General features: G+C 48.2%; 1 pseudogene; it reads right to left on the bottom strand.

The window, feature by feature from the left end:
- Nucleotides 1-227: 227 nt before the first annotated feature.
- LOC121833535 lies at nucleotides 228-14,998 on the bottom strand (annotated as a pseudogene).
- Between the last annotated feature and the right edge of the window lie 8,482 nt (nucleotides 14,999-23,480).

The following is a 23,480-nucleotide window of genomic DNA, read 5'->3' as shown; positions in this document are numbered from 1 at the left end:
AAGGAACCAAAGTAGTCAGCGGCTAAGAACATGGTGCGAGGAAAAGGGAGGCCGGCGTGAGGGGTCTTCCCCCTCTACCATTTTGTCTGCTTTCTCTCCAAGCTTCCTTTTTCTCGCACCATGTTCTTAGCCTGTCATTGACTATAAATAAATTGTTTTAAAAGAAAGCCGGCTTCGTTTCTATGCGCAATAGAACGGATGTAAGAGTGGCTGTCAAATAGCGCTCTTTAGTGCGGCTTTTTACTTGTAATAGCTATGCCACAACTTTGGCTAAAAACAAATGCTATACCCGGTAAAATTTTACACTTAAGGCAAGTCTCATGAAAGAGAGCTGTGCAGCTTGCACACTGAATGACACCACTGTCACCAGCATAGAGCAGGGGCTGCCTGCACAAACAATGAACACCATGAAAAATATTTTACCCGCACACGAGGAACCAGTGTGGCTGTCGTGGGAAAGTCATCAATCACTCCACCTGCAATGCACTTCAGTAAATGAGAGTAAACAAAGTGTTGCCGGAATCTTAACTCGGTTGGATCTCTACCTGACGCTATGTAATACATATTACCAATAGCAAACAAGCCGCAGTCTAGAGTGCAACCCTGGTCCTGTACAGGTTTCACGAAGATTTTAATGTTTGCATACTGTGGCTTCAGAATGCTGCACGCTTGTTTAATTGCATCTGGTGGAATAGGCTGGTCAATAAAATCATAAATAAAGTGTGAGTCTGAGGGTGCCTCAATATTTGATGTCGTAATCCAGTGGTCAGGGTTAACGGTACGCCAAATTTGAATGAAAAGACCTACTGTTCTCAAAAATTTGAATAATTTTCCGAGCAAGGCGTCCTAAAAACCTCCCCACCGAGGAAACTTTTTATGTATTAAGTGCTGTGCAACATTAACAACACTATCTGACAGTTTCAGGTTGCATGCAACATAGCTGAGGTCAATGTCAGATAGTGAATAGCTCTTGCAGAGAGGCAAGAACTTTGAATCGATCATACTAAGGCAAATTTTTTTGCGGCAGACTCATGTGGCGGCGCACGCCTTTTAACAACTTTTACATTCCTCGGCCTCCCCCGTTTGCTTTTAATTAAAGGAATACTCCATTCCTGAGAAGCTTTGATAATTGTTGATGGTTGCACTGGCTCATCCTCCTCACCTGTACCCACCGATTGAACACCTCCATTCTGCGCAGGTTTCCCCTCCTGGCTTGTATCTATTGATGCACATTCCAGCTGTGACATAGATTTATTATTCTCAACAGTAAGGGCTACAATTGGCTGTGGCGATGGTTGTACCTGGTTGCTTGGGAAAGTTGTAAGGTTGTGAGAAAGCTCCTAAAGGGGCACTCAAGTGCTTTTTGAAGAAGTGTTTTTGAAAGCATATTGTTTGTTGGGCTTCGGTCAATGAAAATGACCAGTTCTAGACGGCAAGACGCCGAAATAAACTCCCAGCAAAAGAAATACTCAGGCACTATTTCCTCTTGGGGTGTCCATCTTGTGTCCCCACCACCGCCATAAAATTCAACCAATAAAAATTGTAAATTTTGAGGAGATTCAGAAAGTTACTAATATTGCTCTTTTTAGACAGATGCACATTATATTTTGACGAACACGTCAAATCTTAGGATAGAAGTGACGTAATATAGCTATTATTGATTGAAAAAGATCGAACTATGTTTTCTCCTTGCCTTGTTACGTGGGAGTGATGTGCCCGCGCGGCGACGCGTCTGCGTCGCTCCGTCAAGTTCAACTCCGTCGTCTACCGATTTTCTTCACGAGGCTCCCACTTCATCCCGTTCTCGAAGCAACGTTCGCTAAGACGCAAATGGACATTGCACCATTCAAGAAAACGACCACCGAGGACCTCCTCCACATTCCTCGTTTCTGTGCGGACAACTTCGAGGCATTCGCCAGCGGTGACCGTAGTTGTGGACGCCATCAGTCTGCTGTACCGACGCTTCTGCTTCCCGTCCCCGACGGGACCGAGCGAGGAACCCGCGAAAAAGCCCTGGTAAGTGTTTTGGTGATTTTTGTGAGTTTCATGAACGTCGCATTGTGCGGCAGTCTGCGTGACATACGTGTTCGAAACTGAGCGTGTTTTGTAGAAGAGAGAACCGTGTTTTTCGATCCGCGTAAATAAACTGCGCATCGGAAGAAGCTGCATATCGCCGAGATGCTAGTGATGGCAACAAAATGCGAAAGTTTGCGAGCATGACGTTACCTGAATCAAAAGGATACTAATGCTTTGTTTGTACTCAGTGGGGGAGGATTACCGACGCGTAGAGGGTCACAAAAAACATTGCTGCCCATACCGGAATGGAGCCGATGTCCATCTAAGCCTAATAACGTCACGATTTTTTTTTCTTCTATTTTTTCTCCTTTACCACAGACTCGGGTAAATTTGAACATAATCAGGATTCACCAGCTCGCCTGCACACTCATTGTCGTCGTGTTTGAGGTGCAGTTTATTTACTTGGACCAGAATGCACGGCCCTGTTTTCTCAAACAGCTGCCAGATCTCGCAAGCCACCGGCAGGAATTCTTTTTCTCCCGGCCTGCCGGTTCGGGCTTCATAACTGAGAACACGCTTCGTTCGCGACCTTGGACCGTGTATGCGCAGCCAAAGCACGGCGAAACGAGCGAATATGGAAACCGGTCATCCAAATGAGACGCCCTGTGATGTGCCTGTGCTTCTCGTACCGGTTCCCACGAGTGGCTCGCGCACTAAACGGCTAGTGCGCGAGCCACAAGGGACGAGCGCAGCGATCGTCCCGTGTGATTCTTCTACGTCCTCGTCTGTTTTTACTGTTTGCTAAGATAAATTCCCACCAACTCGCCCAACTCTCCATTCTTCTAAGTGTAGAAGCTATCGATGGCTCAAATTGCATAATTCAGGCATTGTGAAAAACAGTATAGTATAAAAGTGCTATTTGCAGGTCTTAGTCTTGGCGGCTGGACTGCTGCATCCTGCAAGGCAGAAAGGATCCAGAGGGACTGCATTGTCAAGATGAATCTCCCTGGTCGTGGAGGAGCCAGTACCGTTATATACTTTCGACTCTGCGTCCCCTACTGCAGCAGCGAGGTGCCATACAACTGCATATTTCCTGCTCCCAGCCGCATGCCAGACTCTGATGCGACATACTCTCCATCCCACAATGCCAAAGGTTTCGAGAGGTAAGCATTGCGTATCTGCACTTAAACTTACAAGTTTGTCTGACCTTTGCACGCCTTGTGCATTTGTTTACCCTCCCTCCGCATGCGTCCACATGCTTGTGCCCCCTTTAATTTTGCCCAGTGACAGTGCTTGCTTGCTTCGTCATCGTGCGTTCCTCATGCTTTTTTATGCTATCCATTGCTTGTGTACCCCTCCTTGTGTTACGATGCGCCACAGATGAGTATTGAAATACAGGCTCTCTGCATATGTTTTTATGTCCCTCACACGTAATACTGCATTGACTTTTCTTTTCATGTGCTGCCACAGACATTCTGAAGAGGCTACACCTTGGCAAAGCAGCTCTCCTGTTCGTCTTTAAAAAATGGCGCTTTCAACGAGGAGGTAGACTGGAACTGTATAAACCAAACCAGGGCAACTGTGCATGACAGCACAACTATTTAACACAAGTTCAATACTATTCAGACTTACAAAGCTAAACATATTTTTCCAGTCTACACTACGGTTTCCTCTCCCATCTGCAACATTGTCTCTTCTCGATTATTCACTGGTTCACAAAGATACAACCTATTATGCCTTGCTAACCTTTCAGGAAACAAATAAAAATAGTTTTAGCCAAAGCCGAATGATTATGCACAGGTTTGTTCGGACATTAGAACTTTTGCCAAGCACCAAGGAGCATGCTGGAAGTGCATTTACACACGGCATCTGCAAGAGTAACTGTTGCGGATGCCAAGACATGCACACTCAGAATTTGCATATGACCCCACAATTCTCATTTGTGCCTTGGCAAAAAGGTTTGATTTTAGCCACTGAAAGGAATGTCAGTTATTCATTTACTGGGTAACTCGTTTGTGCATTGAAGGAGCAAGAGCAAGCCTTGTTCCTAAAAAGCGTAGTGTACGAGCCTTCCCAGCCGATGTGGCTCTGCGAACAAAGCCTTTGACCAGGATTTACATGCAACATAATCTGTCGGCACTCGTGTTTTAGCCAGTCTTTCTCTCTGTCTGTATCTAGTAGTGATGGACCGAATCTGCCGAACTTCAGATTCAGATATGCCAAACAGAAAATTTGTTAAAAATTTGGCAAATGTCCGCGCACGCGTGAGATGCGACGCAGCGATGGATTGCAAATGGACGCCGTGCGCTTACCATCGGGCAGTGTAGTACTACCAGCGGTTACAGCATGGTGTGGAGTATACGACATGGTAACTGTGTGTTTGTCAGCAGCCTTTGTGAGTGTGGTTCTCTTCAATATTTTTTTGCCTCAAGAATAACAACAATAATTTGTGGTAAGCTGCCAGCCACATAAGAACGAAATTTGAAAAAAAATTGCCAGAGCAGCATTATACAGCAGACAACGTGGTGCAGTGGAGGACGATCGTTCAGAAGCAGTCACATGCATTGACGGTTTCTCGCGCTGTTCAGAAAATGCGCACAAAAACTGTTGCACCGTTTACGTGACGCGCTCCGGCCAACCCAAAAAGTATCTCCGCTGCGTAAAAAAATTGTTTGCTTCAAAAGCCATTCATTGCCTTGGCAATTGCCTTCTCCAAATTTTTACACGCTTTCATAATTACGAATACTTTGATAAAGTGTTTAGTGCTTTACGAACCTCACGACAGACTAGTTTCGAAAAGTGTGAACTCGGTGTTTGCTGCGTCGATCGCCATGTGATCTCCCATGAATCGGGCGCTTCCTGGAACCGCAAGTACCACGTTACTCGCGCCGAGCTGCTCTGTGGGCCATGTTGTCGGTAACACATGCAGATTCAAAGGATTGGGTTGTTTTGCTCTTAGGAGCCATATAGTAGTGCTGTGATCGCTACTAACCAACCTCGGTGTCATACCTCTCCAAAAAGTCACTAAAGTTGCCAGTAAACTTGCATAAATGACACCTATACAATTATCTTGCAGAATAGTACCTTATTTAGTGATAACTGTGTCAATATGCATAAAAAAAAAGGAAACCTAAACCTTTTTTGCCTGAAATACAAAATATCAACTTTTAGGTTTGGCAACAAAATATTGTTACCGAACGTTTAAAAAAGATCGGCGAAAATTCGGCTTTGTTCGGCCTAAGATTCGGCACCGAATTTTCGATTCGGCAAAAAGTTTGGCCCCTCACTTGTATCTAGCCGCGCTGTTTCATTATAATCTGCAATTCACCGAGTCACCCAAAACAAACCATATTAAAAAAAATGTGCTTCCCCTTGGAGGTCATGGGAAACTCAAACAGCTATGAATGGGAAATATGCAAAACAGCAGTGTCCCTAATGATTCAGATGCACTCTGGGAGCAGGAGACTGTCAACGGGTAGTTTCGGTTTCACTGGGTTGCGCATCTGTTGTCCTCTTGTCTCCGCACCATAATTGCTCATGCTGTGGATGCTCCACACTTGCACACGATGCAGTAAGCACACTTTTCTTCTCGTTGCTACATATTGGTTGCAGCGAATAACAAAACAATTAGGATTTTTTCTGACACGGGGGACGAGCTAAAACGCCATAACGGTGAAGTCAAGTGAATGCAGATCGACGAATGCCATGCCAGTTCACCGCGTGCATTTTTTTGCAACCTTGAGAACTGCCACTAAGGCTAGTACTCTGTTCCTACAACAGCCTTCTTTCGGCGGCCAATTTTCACACAGCAACGTAGCAAAGGGCGCAAGTTTGCACTTGAAAGTTCTCGTACAGCGAGCTTCGTCATGTATTGTGTTAAACCAATTGCAAATAGCGACTGGCGAAGCAAGGGTGTTATAAAATGAGTGCTAGTCTCAGTGGATGTTTTCAAGGTGGCAAACAAATGCACGCAGCGAGCTGGCATGGCACTCGGCGTACGTCGCTCTACGTTCACTTCAGTTCACCGTTGGAATGCTCTCGCTCAAAACCCGTGCCAGCAAAATTAAATGTTTCATTATTCGCTGTGTCAGATTTGTAGCGACAAAAAGAAAAGAGCACTTAGTGCATCGTTCACAAGTGTAAAGCAATCCATGACGACATGAGCAATGGCAACGTGGAGACGATAGCAGACGACAGATTCACAACCCGGCGAAACCGAAAATACTTATAGACAGTCTCCTGCTGCCAGAGTGCACCTGAACCGCTAGGGGCGCTGCTATTTAATTTATTGCCCATTGGCTCCAATAGCTCGTAGCCTCCGCGGCAGTCAGTTGTAAGGTAAAACGGAGTATGGAAATATTGGCACAGAAGCGCCGCGAAGATGGCAGTCAACGAAACTCCGAGTGTTCTTGGTGAGAAGTTATGCAAATCGATTACAACTTTGAAGTGAGCAATAGTAAGTTGTCACTTGGCTCTAACGGCTAACAATACATTTGTGTGAAGACCGACCATTGGACGATGCATTGTTTACTTTTGTGGTGAGAAAAACATGGTTCTATACCCAGTATAACAAAAACACTTTTATTCAGTCGCAGCGATCAGAGCACAGGAACCCAGAAATTGTGTCGCTGGCGATCGGTCCCTAATTGTTTTCACCATGCAGGAGGGCAGTGGTTGGCTGTTGCTTTGCCCCAGTCGCAGTCACAACCATAGCATCCACTGCCTATAGGCAGCGTACACGAAGCACCTGAAACCATATCCATTGATTGAATGGAAGAAAAAAACACAACTTTAAGTAACCACAGTAACTGAAGCAATGACCATACTGATCAGATGTAAGAAGCAATACTCTAAGTATTCACACCTTGTGTGCGTTTCCCTGGGAAACCAATAATATATTATGCCGCTTTTATATGTTCCTTTTCGCTGTGCATGTGATGCATCTGCCAACAAACAACTAGGCGGCACAACAGACTATAAACACTGCGGAGAAGTGAGCTTGTACTGTATGCCAAGCACAGCACAGATGTCGAGACAACCTTGCTCCGGAAGTATGATCCACCATGGGCTCTGAAAGAAAGCCAAACGTGGTAAGGACGGCGAGAAGGCAATCCCAGATTTTTTGCGAAAGAAGCTTCTGTAAAGGGAACAATTCAACCGATTTCGTGAAGTGATCAGTCACGACAGGAAGATGCCGATTACTGTACGGATTATGAGGAAAAGATCCCATTACGCGTCACAGCCAGCAATCTGCCAAGGAGAGTGGCTTACGCATGGTTGCATAAACCCTGGTAGGTGACCTTCGCGTGGCTTTGACTTCTGACATCCTGGACAAGTGTGGGCATACTTCAGTATATCCTGCCTGATTCCTGATCAAGTCTCGACATGGCATAACTTATTGGAAGTCGTATTGCTGCTGCTGTGACCTGATGAGGCTGAATCATGGAAGTGCCTGATGAACGGCGTTCGAAGTTTCACAATCCTGAAAGGCGAGCCATGGGCGGCATCGTCTGCTTGAAAAATGTAGCTGAGAAGAAGTCCATTCTCTCTCAGCAAGTATGAGTCGTACCTACCATAGCTCTCGGTGTGGCCTACCCTTTGTTCTGCAAGCTTCTCACACACCCGTAGACGGAGTTTCCCTTCCCACTGTGCCTTGCAAAGTTCTCTGATCACTAACGTCCCCCATTCTGACTGATCTGTCGGCCACAATGCCAGTTATTCCCACCAATGCATGTTCATACTGAGTGGGAAGGACCTGCAAAGGAGCGCACGAGAGCACATCTGCCAAAACAAAACACCCTTCTTGTATATAGTGGCTTAGTGGTATGCCTGTAATGTCGGAGCTCATTGTGCGAGACGTCCGACTGGAGTCCGCAAATTATTCGGCCAGGAAAACACTTGATTGGTCTGGATCTGAAAGTATGTGCCATTGAAATACATGTTAATTTTTTTAGGGCAAAAATAATGGCGAGACACTTCTTTTCTATTGCGTAAAAGTAGCGTTTGGCCGCTGTCGGCGTGCGGCTGGTGAAGGCAACTGGCCTAAGAACACCATTGTGTTCCTGAAGCAGGACTGCACCAAGGCCAGAGTCGCTGGCATCAGTCTGAACAACAAACAGGTTAAAGAGACCCGGAAAATAACGAAGCGAAGTCGGTGATTGCCTTCGAAAGCGGAGGGAAAGCATCTTGTTGTGGTCGTCTTCAATGCCAATTTTCTCCTTTGCACAAAAGCAAATGCAAAGGGTTAGCTATCTTGGCGCAGTGTGGGACGAGTTGGCAATAACATCCAATCAATTCTAGAAAGCATTGCAAGCTCTTGGCGTCATTCGGCTGCGGGCAATCAGTTATCGCGCACATCTTGTCCCGATTGGGGTGAAAAACTCGGGTTAACAACAGCAAAGCCAAGAAGGTTCATTTTCTTTTCAGGGTGAACTGTCCAGTTGGCAGATTGCATATGCTCGAGGACAATCCTAAGATGTTCGAGGTATTTCTTGAAAGATTGGGGAAAATGACGTCATTCATGTACGCCATCACAAACTTGCCCTTTATATCATCGACACCAATGTCCATTCAATGTTGAAAGGTATCGGGCAAATTTGAAAGGCTCGAAGACTCCCTTGTGATAGGTAAAAGAGGTTGTCAAAACCTCCTCTGGGTCTATATCGGTTATCCTAGACTGCAGTCAAGCGTTGTGAACACTTTCTTGTTGTCAATCGCGTACATGATTGAGTCGATCAAGGGAAACTGGTATGAATCTCTTACCGTTACAGTGTTGAGCCTGCGACGGGAGAAGCCCAACGACTCTGGGAGTTGCAAACAGCTCCGGTGTCGATCCACTCCTGTAGTGCTGCATTCAGGAGAGCTCTTACATGGACGATGAGGGGCTTTGGGATGCACCACAGTTGGTCGAGCGTCGCCGGTCTCGATTCGATGCAGCAGCACATCAGTCTTTCCCGGAACTTCCGTGTAGTACATTGGTGGAAATGGCTGGAAGATGCTCTCTAGCTGTTGCTTTTGTTTCCTGGACGCTGGACGCACCTGCAGGGCGTCTCAGACACCGGGAGGAAAGGCTGCAGCAAGCCTTGTTGTACAAAGAGCCGGGAGAGTTGCGCCGGTAACGCAATCCTTTCGCCTGGTGACGGGGGTCACATCCAGCTGAATGTCCATCCGGCAAAGAGCCGCCAACATCAAAGTCGAGCAAAAGTTTTTCGCCTGCAATAAAATCTCCACCAAATGGTAATTGGCACGTTCAATCCTGGCAGATAAACAAAATGCTAGCGTGCCTTTTCGTCGAATAGAATGCCGAGCCTAGCAGCGCACTGCAGAAGTGTATTTTAGGAACAAAGCGGTTCTTTTTTTTATTTGCACAGCTCAAAAAAGTCTCCAGTAAGCAAACTTTCTGCTCCGTTATCAAGAAGGGCGGCAAAGGGAACAGCAGGTAGACAAAGTGTCCTGTGAGGCTCGATGCATTGATCTGTAGGTCGTAAGCGACACAGGCGAGAGACGTGCTGGCGACTCGCTTATCCCGAGGCTGGAACTCGCTGCCGCCAGCTTGGGCCGGCGGCAGTGGGATCTCGAAGTTCAGCGTCGCGGGCCCTGTTGGTTTCCCTTGTTCCACTGGCCCCGGCACCACCAGTGCAGGCATTGGCTGCGAGAATGGCCACGCTGTCCTTAGTTGTAGCAGGAACTGGGCTGCCAACGGTCTTCTGCCGCTCTATTTCCCATGTTACCCCAGTCTCTCCAACACTGGCCGCTGCCTCTCAACTCCACTGGTTTATTCCCTCATTGCCAGCCACCTCTCGGCCCAAGCTGGGGCATGTGTTGGCTGTTCAATGATCTCGAAGACGGTTAGGCAGCCGGCCTTCGCAGTGGGGGGACTGCAGCCGGCCGCTTGAGAAGGTCTGCAGCACCTGCGGCAAAAATTCGCTCTGGTGCGGGCCCCCGGGGGGGAGGGGGGGCAATCTTAGCTGCCTGGGGCTTCCCTGGATTAGGAATTTAGACTCTTGACGACCCAGCTTGTTGTAAAAACATTGGACCTCCCGACGACAGTCAAGGGGGTTCAGGGCGAGGGGCAAGTAGGCGAGGTTGGCACAGACCTTTCAGGAAGGTGTCGAGTCGGAGTTCCTCGTTTTTGGTCGAAACAAGGGGGGGGGGGGTACCCACGCACAGGACGGCTCGGAGGCTTCTGCAGCTGGGGGCGGGAGGCCTGTTGTCCACGCAAGCCGCGATGGTTTCCTACACGAGGTCTTCAAAGGTGTCGTAGTTGGACCCATGAAGACAAATGTTGTAACAGGGGTGACTGACAAACAATGCAAGTAACCCTCTGCGACTCGAGAGCAGCTTGCACTGCTCGGTTGAGCAGTTCCTGCATGACTCCAATATACTTCACAAGGCCTTCTTCTGGGTTATGTGTGCGACACTCGATTTCCTGCTGGACTCGGGACTCGTACCCCGGTGCCAGGAACTCCTCTCGGAAGCTGCGGCCGAACGCCTCAAGAGATAGAAATAGAATGACTAATACCCGTGCCACACGGGCAACTCGAATGCCATTTACAACGAATGACATTCGTGCGATTTACAAATCGGCTCGCAATCTGTCGCGTATCGAACGCCCCACGCTCGGAGTGTCGCGCGCTGGTTGGCCGATCGTTCAAATGTCATTCGTTGTAAATGGCATTCGAGTTGCCCGTGTGGCACGGGTATATGGCTATACGCACGACATCGTGTACCTTGACCGGAAGTGGCTATACGCACAACGCGGAGAGCTCATGCTGGACAGAGCATGTATCACTGGGAGCTTGTTAACCCCCCCCCCCCCCCTCCCGCCCGCGTTCACGTCGCTTCGCTGCGACAGTATGCGGCTGATAATTACAAAACTGCTGTATTTGCCCGAGCATTGGCCGCACTGTTTATGAAGAAAACCTGGGGGTTCGCTTTTCCACGGAGCACGTATATTGCCAATCACCGCGTTTGACAGCATGATTTCAGCTGTTTATAAGACAGAGATAATATTTTTGTGCGAAGATACCATCTGTGAAGATTGCACTTGTATGGAGAATCGTGTTCTCGATCTGGCTGTTCGCTATGTTATTTATGCACAACACAATGATTGGCTGTATATGTGTTCTGTGGGAAAGCAGACGGGAGGGCGTTGTTCATAAACAGTGCGGCTATTACTCGAGTAAATACAGTATTAGCCATTTGGTCCAAACCCCTCCCCCCGCCCCCCCCCCCCCCCCTTTACGGCGTCCAGCCGGCAACCGAAGCTCCGGTGTTCCCCATGCACCTCCGGAAAAAGAGGACCATACCATTTAGTTGATCGAAGTTTCGTCGAAAACATTCATTCTTTTCACTGTTAATCATAGAAAATAAATGTAAATATTGCCAAATGCATCAACGAAACAATGCTTGAGAAAAAAAAAGGTAAACTCACAAGGGGGTCGAATCCTGGTCTGTTGTTTACGAGGCAGACGCCTTACCACTATGCTACTTTACAGCTTCGGAAAACTTGTTTTGACAGTTAGTTTTGTACGAGAAACAAAACGTTTTGCGTTGTGCGTATAGCCCTTTCCGGTCGAGGTGCAGTCAGTTAGAATCTGCAATACCCATCATCGTCTCGCACTCGCCGGCAAGGCAAGGGGAAGATCCGCTTCAGCACGTAGGCATCCGAGGCGCTACGCGTCTGAGGCGCTGGACGCTCTTGCGTAAACGCCCAGCACCGCCACGAAGTCGGCGACGGACTTGCGGTCGTCAAGCCCCTCGGGCTCGCGCTGCCACCGGCCACCGCCGGTCCCGCCCGTGACGGCTGCTAAATGCTCCGTCACCAACTCGAGGGCAGTAGACATACGGTTATTGAGGGCCAGGATCTCAACCGACGACGGACCGGAGCCCAACTCCGACTTCGTGTCGCTCGAGGAGTCCTCATCCTCGGCTTGGGAGGCATGGGAAAGAAAACGAAAACGCACGGCAAACAAGAAAAAAAAAAAAACAGACACGTGAAGCGAACATTAAAAAAAGCAATTGATCGCTAAGTGTTTTCTATTGAAAGGTATCCCGTGCGGACGTGCGGCAAGAAAAACGGGCGCCGATGATTGGAACGGTGTTGACGCCGATCAGAAGTTTCACAATCGGTAAAGTCGTATGGTCGTACTCACTTGTTACTCTTCGCCGCGCAGTTTCTTCTGCCCATAGTGGTGTGTATCGTGTAAAGCGAGTCGTAGCACACCCGGGTAGAGGCACAGCGAGTCGAAATCCAAGTGGTTCGTCACGCACCACGCCGGCCCTGCTGCTTGCGTACGGCGAGAGGGTACACCCGGCGGCAGCCAACCTGACGACGATCTCCATCGGCATGCAGCAACCACACTGGCACCTTAAAACCGAAAACTGGCATCAACTATACATGAGAGTTTTACAATAAAGAGCGTATCACCTATCAGTCTGTGTTGGGAGCCGCTGGGTTCCGTCCCCGAGTGCGTTCTTCTCTTTTGTGTTCGGAGCCCGGTGTCGATGCCGAAGACGCTTCGCTGGCTTCGCAGCGCCGTGGAATGCCCTCGTCTACGTTTGCGGCATGTTCGAGGCGTCGGCGTCGCGCGTAGAAGCGGCGTCGTACGGGATGAACCTGATATCTGCCGTCCGCCGAAGAATTTCCATACGACGACACCACATTCGATCAACGTTTTAAAATGAGTCCGTCCAATACGCGCACATTCGAAAAAATCAGTCCGCCGAATACGCGCACATTTCAAAATCAGTCAGCCGGGACTCGTGATTGGCTGGCGCACGCCCTTCCCTGCTGCCTTCTCGTCCGACAGCGCCCCTGACGGCGTGCGCCTAGGCGCAGAACAGCGATCTTTGATCGGATTTTAATAAGAAAACCGGCGGCCCTTAAATGTAATTTTTGGATTTTTAGGATGCTTAGAGCCCGTGGATTGCGTTATGACAATAAATAGACGATCTCAGAATCCACTTGAGTGCCCCTTTAATCAATGACAATTTGTCCTTTAGCTCAGATGGACTACACGAGGCCAAAACATTAGCCGTAGGTTTTACTATATCACGCAAAAATTTGTGCGCATGATTGAATCTTGCCTGAATAGTGTCTACTCTTGGAGGCTCAGATCTTTTTACAGTTACTGTAAGTGTGGGCGAAGGGATAGCAGTTTTAGCAGGTTCAGACGCTAGGAAGTGGCTCTTGAGCCAACGCCGTGGAATGAAAGCCTTATCAAATAGTTTTCCTTTTCGAAACAACGTGCATCAAATATGTTGGCACATAGAGGACCATATTGGGAGTAACTGAGCATATGCAGCCATCGAGACTTTGTGGCACCAAGTATTCTTTTTGTTCCGACTGTACAATGTACATTCCCTTAGTGATGCTAACAACAAACTTGCTTCGTATGGACTTCTCATACTGTTCCACCATGGTTCTCCTTGCTTCTAAAGTGTAGTTATTAGACAATTCTGCTTGAAATAGCTCAGTGCAGCTAGTATCTATGTTTAGCTTCATCTCCCTAAGCCTTGCAAATTGCAGTGACATGACATCGTGGTCGACATACTCCAGCAATGCAGTGACGGCAGCAACTAAGTGCATCCTTGAACGCAAGAAGGCCTTCAACTTCTGGTTTATGACTCTCAATTCTGTTGTTTGTATTATTTCCAAGAATAAATAAAGTGCGACGAATAGCGTGCACCCACATTTCTTTACAGGAATCCCCGTTGGCAATGAAATACTTGTAAAACTCGAAAGAAGAATGTTTCTGTAGCTCCGCAACCTTTTTATCGTAAACAAGCTTATCTTGTGCATAGACAAGTTCCTTAACAAGGGGACGCAGTACTGCCTTCTTCAATGGTGCTAGTTTGTTAATCTAAAGGTCTAGGTAATGCAGGATATGCCATGAACAGAGCAGAGTGGTGCTCCTGGGCATAAGGTCCTTTAAACTTTTAAGCTCGTTTAAGTCCTTATCTTTCATGAATACTTTGCAGGCTGATATTATGAAAGGGTTGCAATCAATGAACTTGCCAAACACTGAGCGTACCATTGCGGACGTCTCCCTCTGTAAGAATGCATAACAGACGCTCCTACCTCTTCCACAACCATCCTCACATAAAATTGAATACAGAATATAGCCCTCTGTGTTCATTTTGTACGTCCCATCAACAAACAAAAAACAAAATTTCTGGATTTTTCTCTAATATTTCTCTGAAGATAGAGGTCTGAAAAAAAAAATAAAAGTTTTGTCCTTCTCATCCTTTTTATAATGGATAATCCAGTTGGGATTCTGAGGGCAAGGGTCTGCATCTGTTCGAGCAACATGCCACCATGATCCTGACTAGTTTTAATTGTAGTTGCATAACGAGACTTGTAGTTGTTTATGTGTTTTGTTTTCAGAAAATTGCCAGTACTTTCATAAACATGATTTTTGAAGTCCTTAGGTGCTATATTGCATTTGGCAAGATCTGCAAACTCTGCTTCTCAGGTTCACTCAGGAGTCTGTCTCGTGGATACAAATCGAATAAGTCCTGATAATCGCTATGCTCGACGACATGTTTTGAAATCGTGTAGAAGACATTTCCTTTAGTTCTCATAGTCACTGAAACAAGCATCTCACAGCCAATATGATTGAAGTTACGCTTTGGGCGTTTTCCAATGCCCTTTGAACTTGGCCTAAGTCCATGTACACACATGTAAGTAACTCGAGAGTACTTGAATTCGTCACTTTGAGCTAAGGTGCATAAGTTGCTCTTACTTACTGCAACCACGTGGTGCTCCTCCCTGCACCTGGCTTCAAAGGCTGACAGAAAAATTACAAAGTTTGCAAAAGTTGCCCCTTCAAAAATGGCACTTACTCCGCAAGACAGAGTGGGGCGACTAAAAACAGTATTCCCAAGCTTTGAACAAACTTCATCAGCCCCCATGACGACAACCCGTCGATTCCGCTGAAGGGTCATGGAAACGTGCTTGGCCCTGAGCTTCTTCGCGCATGTTGGACGGCCATCAGCTAAGCTAGCGGCATCATCCGAGAGGCTACTGCCATTCTGTACCCTTGGACAAGTGGTGTTAGAGCAAGCGTCTGGCACAACCCGACGTTTCCGCTGCAGGGCCTTAGAAGCAAGCTTGGCCCTGAACTTCTTCGAGCATGCGGGACGGCCATCAGCTGAGCTTGCGGCATCATCCGAGAGGCTACTGCCATTCTGCACCTCTGGACGTGTGGTGTTAGACCAAGCGTCTGGTCCAACCCGACGTTTCCGCTGCAGGGCCTTAGAAGCAAGTTGGCCCTGAGCGTCTTCGCGCATGCTGGACGGCCATCAGCTGAGCTAGCGGCATCATCCAAGAAGCTACTGCCATTCTGCACCTCTGGACGTGTGGTGTTAGAGCAAGCCTCTGGCACAACCCGACGTTTCCGCTTCAGGGCCTTAGAAGCAAGCTTAGTCCTGAGCTCCTTCGCGCATGCTGGACGGCCATCAGCTAAGCTAGCGGCATCATCCGAGAAGCTACTGCCATTCTGCACCTCTGGACGTGTGGTGTTAGGGCCAGCGCCTGCTGGGTGGCCATCAGTTGAGCTAGGCTCAGAGCATGTCTCCAAGGAGGACAGCTCGTCAAACATAGGCACAAATGAAAAGGCTTCAAGGATAGGCATAGGCTCCAAAAGGCAACCCACTGCAAAGTCTCCATCATCCCAAACAATTATGGGGGATGCGATAGTAGCAGTACGGTTTCGTGCCTTACGCAACCCCGGAGACTTGCGCTTCCTGCATTCGGGCTTCACGAACTGCCACTTGCATCCACCAACCAAACTCGGAGGTGATGGGGCCACAGAAACAGCAAGAGGAAGTGGTGGAGAGGATGCAGAAGCAGGAGATGGTGGGTGCGCAGAGGAAGCAAAGGGGAGTGGTGAAGATGCCGAAGCTGGAGGAGGCGGTGGGGGCACAGAGGCAAGAGAAGGTGGTGGTGGGGGCACAGCAGAGGCAGCAAGAAGGGGTAATGGAAAGGATGCACGAGACAGAGAGGCTGCAAAGGCTCCATCATCCCAAGTAATGATGGGGGATGTGATAGTAGCGGCGTGGCTTTGTGCCTTATGCAACTTTGGAGACTTGCGCTCCCTATATTCGGGCTTCGCTAACTGCCGCCTGCATCCACCCACCAAACTCGGAGGTGATGGGGCCACAGAAACAGCAGCAGGAAGTGGTGGAGAGGATGCAGAAGCAGGAGGTGGTGGGGGTGTAGAGGAAGCAAGGGGGAGTGGGGAAGATGCAGAAGCTGGAGGAGAAGGTGGGGGCACAGCAGAGGCAAGAGGAGTTGGTTGGAGCGCAGAGGAAGCAAGAGGGAGTCGTGGAGAAGGTGCAGATGCAAGAGGAGCTGGTTGGGGCGCAGTCGAAGCAAGAGGAGGTGGTTGGGGCACAGAGGAAGCAAGAGGGAGTCGTGGACAAGGTGCAGATGCAAGAGGAGGTGGGGGGAGCACAGAGGAAGCTAGAGGGAGTCGTGGACAAGGTGCGGATGCAAGAGAAGGTGGGGGGGTCGCAGAGGAAGCAAGATGGAGTTGTGGAGAAGGTGCAGATGCAAGAGGAGGCGGTGGGGGTGCGGAGGAAGCAAAAGGAGGTGGTTGGGACGCAGAGGAAGCAAGAGGGAGTCGTGGAAAATGTGCGGATGCAAGAGAAGGTGGTGGGGCCGCAGAGGACGCAGGTGGAGGAGATGGTGGAGGCGAGGTGAGCCTGCCATGAGGGCAAGAATAGCCAAGCCAAGGAAATTTTATCACACATGTCGTGTTCAAGAGGACATCCTTGGTGGTCCAGCAGTTCCAGGAGGGGCTGGCATTCGACGTCCTCTTTATGTGGTCCTGATGAACCGAGGGCCTGGTCATCACCACTGCGATACTCTGTGCGTCCAGGAACAGGAACTCTGCAAAAACCTATTCAGGTTGTTTTGAAATGTTTGAAATGGGCGTCTTAGTTTTCAGAATGTAATGAGAAGATAATATGCATAGAGCATCTTTTCATTTTCTACATTTGACCCGCCTACCTTACAACAAAGCCTAAAGCTCCGACGGTGCATTATATACCTGCACCTGGCGAACAGTGAAAGCCAGCACAGTACGCCGAGATGAATGTAGCTCAGCGTACCTTGTTGCCATCCCGGCTTGGGTTGTACTCCGTCGTAGCCGATCCACCGATGCCACTCGTCCACGAGATCGTCGATGAACAAGAAGCCCTTCTTGAGGCAGAACTCCTGCAGGAGCCAGTTCACGTCCTTGTACCGATCATTCAACGACTGGATCTCGGCACTCTTACTACGCTGACACTCCGACGAAGAGAACCTTTTCTCCCGCCTCGGAAGGACGGAAAAAAGGCGATCTGCCTCATCGGATTGCGATGCAAGATCTGAGCGGCCAACCGATGGTACTTGTCAATGTATGTACGCGCTGGCACAAACGCTGGTGTTGTTTGCGCCAACGTGCAAAATGACAGCATCAAAATCGGGCAGGGCGTCAGACACCTTGGAAAACAAGGCCTCGATTGTAAATCCACTAAACACCCGCACTTCGACAGCCGCCCGGTTATTTGATGGGAAATACTGGGACAAATATTTCACCACCAACAAAAATCGAGGCATGTCAGAAGCGCGATGTGCTAACACACAAAGGGCCGAACTCCTTGACCAAGAAAACGAGAGAAAAAAAACGCTTCAGAGAAATTCAAACCCGCTTCCGGGAGACCAGGCAGGAACAGCAGTCCGGACAATGCAGGAACGCAAGGGGCAATGGCTGCCGAGCAGATGGAAAAACATTGAGGCAAGAACGGAAGTTGGGTGGCCAGACGGGAACTTGACTCCTGAGGGGACGTAGCCAGGCCGGGAAGAGAACTGGCTCCGTCCACGCAGGAAGTGACGTATGTGCGCCGGAAGTGACGTAGTGCGCGGATGGAGCCTTATCTCCTCCCGACGTGGCTACATTCCCGCGCGTAGATCTAGGTGCTCCCAAAATTATTTTATTTTATTCCTCATTGACATGGCATAATTTTTCTTCTTGCACGTAGTGTTGAGGAGAATGTTACTGGACGAGGTGAGCATGCGTTTAAGCACTGCTTGAGGTGTGTGGTCACATGCACAAGTTCCCGACTCTTAGAAACTGGGCAGCGTAGTGTCAGGCCCCTGACAACTTTCGTTAATCACATGACCGCAAGAACTGAGCATTGGGCTGTAGTGACATAAGGTTATTCACAACAACTTCTGTGTGCATCACCATCAGCACACTGACGACCAGTGATGTTGGAAGTTGCAGTCTCCCTCGATCTGTACTTCATTCCCGGGGACAACCTTTATTGGCAAAGCAGTCAAAAGCGCCCTCTCCCATTTTTAGCGTTGACTAAAGCCAACACCCCTTAAACAACAAAGCCGTAGTGCTGAATGTGATGGCGTGATCAGAGAAGGCCAACACTGGACACAGATTGGAAATGGGTGCTGCGTCGATGCTCGGTTTCGAGTGAAGTTTGAGCCAAACGTTGACGCAATCGTCGTGTTCAATCTGTGCCCTGCGTTGGCCTTCTCTGATGACGCCATCTCATTCAGCGCTATGGATTTGTTATCCAGGAGGCTTTGCTAAAGCGGAGCGCCTGCTTCTCTCCTTCCTTCGGAAATGCCGGGAAACATCCCCGAGCGTATAGCGTCTGTAAGATGATGAATCACTGCATCGTGAAGAAGTGTCTTCCCCAAAACCAAATGTTTTCTGCAGTACTCACGCTTGAGTATCTTCACAGCCGGAGATCATTTAGCTACATAGGTGACATTAGGGGCTTTGGAGGACAAGGCTGCTAAATCACAGTAGGTGACGTCGACATAGAGGATCTACGATGTTGTTAGTACTTGCTTTTTAAATCCACCAATAAACTATTCTGGACATCTAATGAAACTAGAGTGCAGACGGAGAAAAAAAAATAATCGCATTACAATGTTCCGCTTGTGCATTGGGAACGAGAGTCAGGGAGTGAGACAGGCAGATTTGGAAACTTAAAAATACCCACTAGGCCTCCTCGATAATACAGAAAATAGTGAAGTTGTTTGTTACATCTCTTTTTCTTTATTTGGGCACAATAACACGATGAAAACTCCAGGGAAAATCAGCACACCTTCGAAAAATGTTACTTCGATTTCTTCCTCCAGAAATCTCCTTAATCCATTGAATACGCCGCCACCCGTCGGTTGGGAAAAAGGATATGTGGACCTTTGGTTCTCCGTCCGAATTAACCCGATACCCCGAGACGCAACAGTTTTAAAGCGTAGAGCCATACATTCGCACACACGAACACGGATTCTAGTCACCGACAGCCGCAGTGAAAACGTTAGCGTATTATTTGGCATTTTTTTAGCGACTTTCTACGTGGCCCAATGCGCACCTAATGTCTGGCTTTTCTTCGCTGGTGAACCGCCAGCCGTCTGATAGAGTTACGTCGTCACGTCGCGTAATCTTTTGTTTTAATCAGTGAAGTTGTTAGAACTTATAACACAATTTTATGCATCTTCGCCGCTCAGCCCAACCAAAAAACAAAAATTAAGTTACAAAAATCACACTGCTCGGCGGTGAAGACCCTTTGCTGGCTCTCTACGTTTGGCAGCGAGCGGCCATGTAGCTGACGTTAGAAAACAAAACGCGGCGGCTTTAGTTTCTGAAGGTGTTGTCGGGCTGGCTTCGGTATCTTCAAGATAGGCTTCCTGCGTTGCACCGGCGGCTCTAAGAAAAGCAACTCATTAGAACTGGTCCTAGGTAGTACAAATATTAGTGCCTCAAACTGCCCCACATGTATACTCCGTTCACCCTTACGGTAAGGACGGGACCCGTCTAAAATTCACCCCCTTAATATATATATATATATATATATATGTGTGTGTGTGTGTGTGTGTGTGTGTGTGTGTGTGTGTGTGTGTGTGTGTGTGTGTGTGTGTGTGTGTGTGTGTGTTCAAATCAAAATGCAACACCCTTTATGCATACAACTTACGGAGGGACACTACAAATGTTAGGGAAACCTATCGCTCTTGCCAGAATGATTGTTTTTCCATCAACAGCTGCGTCGCAGAAGATCACGGCGGACAGATTTTTGTACAACGGTCACGTGTCACAGTTTTACCAAACAAAAGAGCGAGTATTAAACTGTCATATTCCAGGGAAGATCAAGATTTTAACATGAGTGAACATGCAACGTGACTTCGCGTATGTGGTTTGTACCACTCTGGCCACTCAGATGTCTTCCCCAGCTGGAGGAGACGACGCTGTCTACAAGGAAAAAGAAGACCAACTTCTTAAGGTAATGTAGATGTAAGGAAGACGCAGATAGGTTAGGAGCAAAGAGGTAAAGGGGCTTACAGCGATAAACCGGGATTCTCTTCCGCACACAGAAGCGACCTCCCTCTCTCCCCCAGGCTGTCACCATAGTACGGAAATGTGACGCTACCAAATAAGACACGTCACCAGGCAAGACGGCAGCGCCCACCAGTGCTTGCCCTAGCTGGGGCGGAGCTTCTCGGATACCTAATACGTTGTTCGTTGTTGTTGGTCCGAGCGAGTTGATTGCAGATGAGGGAGCCGTGATCTGAAGCCGGTCGAAAACGACATGAGAGCTCACTGTGGTCTCTCGCGAAGGTATAACTTGAAGACACAAAGGAACGGTGCGCATTTCGCTGGATGTCAATGGGGATGTGAACACAAAAGAGACCGAATCGGCCTTCATTGCTCCGACATCGTATTGATTCGGATATCGCTTGAATAAATATTAACGAGACGTTGTTGAGCTCTCGTTCTCCATCGGAATCTCCGAAATCTGCAGTGAGTCGTCTGCTATGTATTTGAATACACAGTTGAGCAACGAAAACTTAAGTCGTGCTTGCAGTGCGCAGTCGTGGTGCGGCTTCGTTCAAAAGACCGGTAGCTCACCTCGGCTGTGCAGCGATCCGAAGAGCCGCTTTGAAGCTGGTAGTTCCTGGGGCGTGCTAGATGATTTGATGCTGCTTTCTAAATTGCTCTGGCATGGGCGTGCACTTTTACGAAGCACATTTGTGGCAGTTCAATGGTAGAAAAGTGGTCGCACATTCATTTTGTTCGGTTCATCCGTAGCAGTGGTCGAGAGAACAAAGGAGGGGGTTTATTTGGCAAGCTTGCCACTAAAGCAATGGAGCTCCTTTACTCTTCAGGATAAATGCTCTCTAGTAAGTTTTGTTACATTGTCACGGATGCTTCGTCCAGTCCCTACTTTTATCAGTGTTTGCTATTTTGGAAAGTACCACGCAATACTCGGCTCTCATCGTGTGTTCTAGTGGAGGTACTGGTTACTTTACCATATGCCCTTTCCTCGTAAACCTAAAGTAGCCGTGGACATAGCCCGTTCCGGAGCCCGTCAGAAAAAACGCAAGACGAGTGGGTTGCACAATAGCGAGCGCCATAAGTAGACCACGAAGAGCCTAAACCCCGAACCAATATCTGCAACCAGGGAGAACCAGCGAAATTTGGTTTCCTGCCGGAAAAACCGAAGCGGACTAAGGTACGATTACCAGCTTGTCGGAGCAGACCTCCGCAGCTCCCAGCACTGTTTACATGCCCGTCACCTCTCGCACTCGACGCCCTTCCACGGCAAGGTGTACGCAGACGTCGACGGCTACATGGATTGACCAATACGACGATGTCGGCTGTCACAACGGGTGGACAGACGACCATCACCTGTGGAACGTGTACTTCTTGCTGGAAGAAACTACCAGGCACTGGTTTGAGAACCCCTAATCCTCCTCGACATCATGGATTGTTTGCAAGACCGAACTGAAGCGAACGGCCGACCGACGAAAGGTCTGCTACCAATGCCGTGAGGCCGATCACGTACTACAAATGTCCGTACCGACGAATGGACCTGCGAGGGCTCGTGCCGAACGACCCTCCAGCGCGTCTCCGGGAGTGACCACGAGGCACTGGAGAGTATCCTCGGGGGCCTCGGTCCCCGGGGTCGACACCAACCCGAAGGGCTCAATCCCCATCGTCTTAACGTGCCCATTGCCTCGACGAGAGGCCATAACGACACATTCTTCTACACTAAGCACGACAAAGCAGGTGCGCGACAATGCAATGACAGTTGATTTGGTGTCGGTCGTCGTCCGATGGCAATGATAATTTCCCGACACCAATTATCTGTCTACTCCAGGAGAGACACTTCGCACACAATTTCTAACTGTGAGGGACAATGCCGCTGAGTCGCTAGAAGAAATAGAATGGTTGGTCGTTCTCAAAAACTGTACACAAAGCATCGCCCGACTTCACTTTGCCACACTATACTTACACAATTAGGAGTGGTTGCGGAATGGAGAAGAAATCATCCTTGCGCAATGGAAGTGAAGTGGCTCACCTAGCAAACAAAATTGTCACTAAGTAAAGTCAACAGTACAGCACAAGGAAAAGTGATGTAAGGAACACATACTCGACCTTGCGGCATTGGCATAGAAAACTACCAGCAAAATTTGCGCATTACATGATGCAGTGTTATGTAGACAGCTATATTTCTTATACCGCGGATACCCTAGCCAGTTCTGCAGTTTCAGCGTTTCGAGTGCTAGTGGCAGGCACAAGACGTAGGATCACAAGCCGGCATGTAGGTGCTAGCGAGACCAGGAGGTCAGTTAAAGTCGACACTCGACCAAACTGAACACCGACGTGCCAGGAGCTGGAACGTCATCCAACAACAAGGATTACCGGCACTGTGATTGAACGCCTGACATTGATTTGATAATAATGAATAATCATCTAATCAGGTCAAACTAAATATATTCGATATACCAAACAAATACTCATCATATTCACACCCCAGCTTTTGCTCCTTGAAAGTCAACACTACCAAGAATCGTGTTCACTGAAGAAGTGGAGCTTTTAAAGAAACTCAAATATCTGACACCAATATGAATAAAAGCGACAAACCAAGCTGGCGGTGTCGGCAGATTTGTTGCATGGCTGCTGCACTGGTTCCACCTTTCTAGAACATTTTATGTATCCTAAAAACAAACTTCAGTTATGTGAAAGCGTAATTGTGTCCACATTTTGGCTCCAAGAGCCCTCGAAGGAATTGTAGAGATGTAATTTAAAACTTTACATGCATGATAATGACATCTTAGCACAGCATTAACCACCACAAAATGGCCCAGCTGCTGGAAATATTACATTAGTAAGAAACGATTGATAACGTAACTTGTCAATTACAAATATTAACACCCCTCTGCGTACTCAGTTTAATAGTGTAAGAGGATTCTGGATAAAGGTGTTGTCATATAGCAGGATATTTCATATATACATAAAACAGACCCTTCACAAAACTCTATCAGGTCCATTTCTTTTCGGCGTAAATCATATGAGTGAATTCCAATTCACGTCGAACGCTATTGCAGCATTCGAGTTCAATATGCGCTCAGTCGAATACACAGTGCTTTCTGACATAACATTCATAACACG

This window comes from Ixodes scapularis, unplaced genomic scaffold, assembly GCF_016920785.2.
Source record: "Ixodes scapularis isolate PalLabHiFi unplaced genomic scaffold, ASM1692078v2 PGA_scaffold8__174_contigs__length_109621045, whole genome shotgun sequence".
NCBI classification, from domain to species: Eukaryota; Metazoa; Arthropoda; class Arachnida; order Ixodida; family Ixodidae; genus Ixodes; species Ixodes scapularis.
This window is presented reverse-complemented; position numbering and strand designations above follow the sequence as displayed.